The sequence below is a fragment of the Cebidichthys violaceus genome, unplaced genomic scaffold (assembly GCF_023349555.1).
Source record: "Cebidichthys violaceus isolate CVI_PGR_0920_01 unplaced genomic scaffold, fCebVio1.0.p SCAF_3, whole genome shotgun sequence".
Classification (NCBI taxonomy): domain Eukaryota; kingdom Metazoa; phylum Chordata; class Actinopteri; order Perciformes; family Stichaeidae; genus Cebidichthys; species Cebidichthys violaceus.
The window spans coordinates 11607046-11613045 of record NW_027176483.1 but is presented as its reverse complement, the minus strand read 5'-3'; the positions used below and the strand labels follow the sequence as shown (position 1 = coordinate 11613045).

At 39.2% G+C, this 6000-nt stretch overlaps 1 protein-coding gene across 1 annotated transcript in view; it reads left to right on the top strand.

The window, feature by feature from the left end:
- Positions 1–6000, top strand: part of grm3 (glutamate receptor, metabotropic 3) — a 36847-nt gene that overhangs the window by 8146 nt on the left and 22701 nt on the right. Inside the window, exon 3 of the mRNA XM_068722864.1 lies at positions 3374–3433. The gene's annotated coding sequence lies outside the window, so the exon portion shown is untranslated. The remainder of the gene's footprint in view (positions 1–3373; positions 3434–6000) is intronic.

Below are 6000 nucleotides of genomic sequence, written 5' to 3'. Positions count from 1 at the left end.
AAAACCTTTCTCCCTATTGCATCAGGTACAGTAACTACCGTAGAAATTCACTCCTAACTCGCAGGTTGTGCTCTCTTGAAGCGACCACACAGCTTTTCCTTGCTCTCTACTGTGTGGGCATCGGCCCCTAACTCTAGAACTGCTGTAAATATCACAGCAAAATAATTATTAAACTATAATGTATAGCACTCTACAAAACATTTGCATTTTTATTATCTTTTTTTTATTTCTCACATTTAGACAATCTTGGGATTTAGCGTGGCAAACAATGATAAATCAGATATTATATGATCAATTTAAATCCACATAATTTACAAGCATTAATATAATATGCAATACTGTTGTTAATTTCCTGAAAAGTTTTGGTTTTTGCAAAGCATAAACAAAGAAATAGAAGGACCGAGCCCACAGATCTAGTCTGTTCTTCAACTTCAATTTCAAACAACTGACATATTGGACTACATACAGTAGACATACACTGTATTGTTACACAGTATTGTTTTGTTGTGGGGGTTTTTGTGCCCCTATAACCTACAAAGTGAAAAATATGGATAACTTTCATGATCAATATATGAGATACACTAACACAAGATAGCAGAAAAGAAATGACAACTTTGATAAAATGTTCAAAATAAATATATTTTACTTTACTTTCCAACACATACTGCCCATCTCTTTTTGAAAATACCAAATAACAGAGTTTTGTCATAGTGTTATTACTAAAGTCAAATTTTCAATACAATAGGTTGAGCTTGTTGTGCTGCAGTGGGAACAATTAGTCTCCCAATTAGTATGACCACAAATGTGGGAGAGCAAATCAAAAGTTAATTCTGATAATTAGTAAGGAATAACTGCAGTAATTGTTTGTTACACATCACCACCTAACCTGAATCAGCCAACATTATTTCTACTTAGGAGTCTTGTGTCTCTGTCCAAACAAAGTCTATTTATTTTTCCACCTGTCTGAGATTGTCAATACTCTCCATTAGTCTCTACCTGTCCATTGCGATGCTCTGTACACCTCACGTATCGACTGCAGTGACGACAGACTGGTGGGGTGTGAACATGAATTAAGTAGGATGCAGCAGCACCCACGCAATGAAGAGGTTGACTGATGCTACATGATGACTCCCAGGGTCATTACATGACTGTTAAGTTGATAGATGCCATCCACGGAGAGGTAATTCTCCTTCTTGACAGGCCCGCCGCCCTCTACAGTGATGGAATGTGGATCTGATGAATGCCTTCACACAACCCTGGTCTGTTTTTAGGTTGAGCAGCCATTTTTAATCAGGCCATGTCATATGAGCTTTGGACCACCAAAACTCTGAGAAACCCCACTGTGAAGTCGATGAAGACAGAGACAACTGACTGAAACTCAATGGGAAGCCATAACAGATACAACTAGGGCTGCACAAATATCTATATATTAATCTCTCAATTGGTCTATAAAATGACAGTAAAAAAAAAATTCCCGTAGCCTGACAAAATAAGAGAAAATATGAAAATCCTCATATTTCAGATGCTGGAGCCAGCAGTTTGGTATCATTGTTTGACATACAATTAAATAAATCATGACATTTAATAATTGATTCATTTTACATCAATATAGCAGTTAAATAATAGTTCTCATGTTCCAAGTCAGGTTGGAGGTCTCACTGTAGTAAAGTGTACTGAGTAAAATAGTCCACAATGCAGAGCAATCCCATTGTAGACTTTGTGCGGTGCTCAAAGGTTAAAAGCTCTTTTAGTGTAGAATCCCTTTGGAGTACCCACTGTACATGAGAGCACAGTTTAGTCTGTCTGTACCTGAAGCACACCTCTTCTTTTGTGGGTTAATTCAATTTTCATCCTAAATGTACTTCTTTATCTATTACAGCATGTGGATGGCACACTACAAAACGTGGAGCTGTAGTTCTTTTGTCAAGCAAAGATCACTGATTGTGCGGTTGAATCTTTTCAATTTCAGCTGTCTGTAAGGTCCAGAAATTAAATTACTATGGTTCTAATATGATAAGGCCCTTGCCCTTTGAACCTAATGCAGGTCACGAAATGGACTGATTAATCAATACAGGAAAGTTTGGTTTCTGTCTGACTGTGTGAATGGACCATCAATAGTCATCTGAGATCAGAGGACCTGATTATTATTTTTATTGGTAATTGGCAATAAAGGGACTTTAACCCAAGGTTTCCATCGACACCCTCCTCAGATATATGAAGTCTGCTTTCAGTGAATGTACAGAACCTACAGAAGTTTAGTTATTTTTTACCATGTGGCTTGTTTGTGCTTTAAAAAGGATGAAGGGATGTGCATCATGTCTCACTGGATGTTTGGCTGTTGTGTTTTGTCCTATTTATGGATCATCAGTCTTTCCTGCCTAAAATGCAGTTCGTAAATAATTAATGGTCACAGCCCCTTGCAACTGTTAGACTGTCAGAAGTCCGGGACACCATGCATACACACACATGCACGTAATTATAATGTGAGGGTCAAAGAAAAAGTAGCAAAAGTAGTACTCTTTTCACACATCTCAAAAATAATTGAATGATACTGTGCTTATTTGGCATTAGAGAGAATGATATAGAAGGACCAAGAGATGGATCGAGAGCACAAAGCAATTGGATGAATTAGCTGGTAAACCTCTGATAGTGTGCAGATCTAATAAGCGGTCTGTTGTTCTGTTATAACAAAGCTACTCTTACCCCACCTCCCACTCTCAAAAAAATGAAAGAACACACACACATGCACATATAGTGTCTCCCCATACTGTGAGATTCACGTCATCAGTGCAGCTGTGGGTTCTGTCAGGTGCGCTACAGACAGATAAACAAGTACACGTACACACAAACGAAAACACACACAAAGAGGAAAGAAAACACACAGAGAGCTGGGTTGTGGGGCTATCTCTCCTCTCAGTGTACTGCGGTCCATCGACCCTGCATGGCTGCTCTCAGCTGGATACGTGTCATCCACAGCAGCCCTGCCTGTTAGGGGGAGAGCGAGGGCTGTGGAGGGTGTTAGGGAGGTGGAAATAAATGGGTAGTGTGGAGTGGAGCACCAGCAAGGAGAGGGTGGGAGAGGGAGAGGATGAAGGGGTGATTTCATGGAGGACACGGGATGAACCACGAGAAGCAAAAGGCGAGTGTGGTGGTGTGTATGCAGCCTACTCACATACTTTAGATTTGAACAAGGTCAGAGGTGAGATGGGGTTGTCTGTCAGATGGTACTCTGCATCATAGCTCCTAGGGAGAAGGGTCAGTAGTCAGCCTCCTCTTTTATCTGATCCTCTCTCCTCTTCTCCTATTGACAGTCAGGTTGTTTTCTGGCTGTTGTTTACTCACCTCATGTGTGTCCCCCATCTCTCTTTAATAGGCGTCTGTGGTGATGTTGCCATGTGCCAGCTGCCATCTGCTCTTATCCTGCTTTATTCAGGTAAGACATTTAATGCCTATATATGGTGTATGTGTGTAATTCTGCTGACCGAAACCACTTTGTTGACTAATGCAGAGGTCTTCAACAGGGGGTCCACGACCCCTAGGGGAGGTACTGCAGGGGGTCTGCAAAATTTTTGGTTGATTAGACATTTTTTTTATTTTATTTTATTTTTTTCCAAATATGAATCTGTCCATTATTTTAATAGTTCAGCATTGTATGCAATATAACAGGTATGTTTATGCATGGCAGTGGCACTAATAGGCCATCACTCATATTCATTTCCACATTTATGTTTAAAATAAAATTTGAATAGCTTGTATGCATGATTATCATGCAATTGACAGACAATGTTGATATTGGCATTGGTATCAGCTGACAAGGTATGTTTATAAATGGCAGTGGCACGGCAACCCTACTCACTCCTTGCATATGTTTAAAATAAAAAACATGAATATATGAACCTGTGTATTATTTGAATAGCTTAGTATTGAATGCACAATAAAGAGGGATGTTTATACAAAGCACTAAGCCCAGTTTAATATAAAACACAATTGTATACAATATACTGTATATAGTCAGGGTCCCTGCTCCATCTCTCTATCAGTTTGGGGGTCCTTGGCCTGAAAAACTTTGAAGACCCCTGGACTAATGGATTAGTTGATTTAAACAGCAGTTTCTCCACAAAGAATAACAAAAAAGCATCACTTTATATCTTGTGTTTACCAGATATTTGTTCATATGTTTTTTGGAAATAAGTCATTCAGTATGAAAAAAGCAACACGTAGTAAAGATAACTAGCTCTTAACCTCTATGGTGAAAATTCACAAGTTGTCTTCAAGGCTTTGAGAGGTTGCAGCCAAACGGAAAGTCTTACATGCAAGAGGCTATTTCGATTTCACATTATCATTTTACAGTGTCCACGATTGTCTCATGTTTGTCTTCTAGGTTTGATTTCCAGACTACACAGCCTATGAATGTGATGGTGTTTGTAAGCCAAACCTCAACCTTTTCTCACCTATTTGAATGCTAAAGACTGCTTTAAGAATTTACAGGCAACAAAGTTTCTCTGACAAAAAAGAATATATGTTCACTCCGTGAGCTGACATGATCTGAAACCAGTGCCTGACAATATAGAAAAATGCATTCATCAAACTAATGTAAGTTGTTTTATACTTAAAATAGTTTAATTACTGCCCAACAAAGGGGCTCAAAAACTATGATCCTTAAAATGCCTGCAATATATTATTTCCTGTACTTCAGCCTGCTTGACCTGGCAGTATTTCTGATAATAAAGAAAAAAGGGGGAAGAAGTGAAATATTTTCTGTTTCACAGTGTGCGCTTTGCTTGTACAGTTGGTCTTGAGACAGGAAGCAGGGTTTGGGCACTTTCCAAGAAGTTATAATGAAGCAAACATTCAATTTCAGTGGACACCATGACAGCAGTGAAAAAAATGCTGGGAGAAATTATTTACTTCAAGAGCTGCCAATTGCATTAAAGCATACTCTATAAGTAAGGCGTTGAGTGAAACTGTTGTTATGCGTCTCAGCTCCATAAATATACTATTTTATATGCCACAACAGACACATGCATGTGTTTGCACTTGTACACAAATGCACGCATACTCAAAACAAACACAGCCACATTTGCTGCCTTGTTGCAGTGTTGTCCTCAAAACTGAGCTCATTACAAAGTTCCCCTTTGTGTTAGTTTAAAAAGTGGCCTCTAATAATGATGTAAGTTTGTTTGAAGAATTTATTTCCAGGAACAGCTATTTCAGTGGAATATTGGAAATCATTCAAACGGATTCTGCCTTTTTCCCCCAATGCACAAACACACATACTATGGACACACACACACACACACATCGAGCATGTGTGACAGCTTGGAGAGAGAATATAAATCTTTCATAGACACCATTTATTTTCTTTCCAAAAAGAACAGGCATTAGGTTGAATTATATATTCATCAAAAACATGTCAGGTAGTCTCCTGTGGGGGGTTTTGACAGGAAAATACTTTTTTTAAAGCAAACTCATTTGGTACAAGAGTGACTTTAAAAGACCATATCAGGGTACATCATACAAATTGTACTGTTTAAATGGGGTAGTAGCAGCTCTTCTGTAAAATGAATGTATCATACATTCATGGTATATCCTGATTCTGTGTGTCTCCTACATGTTTACTGAACACAATAACTCAGATCTTTGTTGGTTGAGAGAGAAGGGAGACATAGAAATAGTGTGCTTTTAGGTCAACCCCCTCAGAGACGCAGAGGTGTGTGTTTGTGCATGCGTGCGAGTGTGTATGTCTGAGTGTGCATGTGTGGGTGGGTGTTTGTCTGGGTTCATGTGTTTGTCTGTATGTGTGTGTGTGTGTGTGTGTGTGTGTGTGTGTGTGTGTGTGTGTGTGTGTCATATTACAGAGCAGAGTGGTAAAGGTATGGCAGCCGTCTGCATAAAAATCAGAGCTGCCTGCATCTAAAAGAAGCTTTCATCCTCCATACATGCCCACCTAAGGGGGGAGGGGAGTTACACTCTCCCTCTCTCACACACACACACACACAC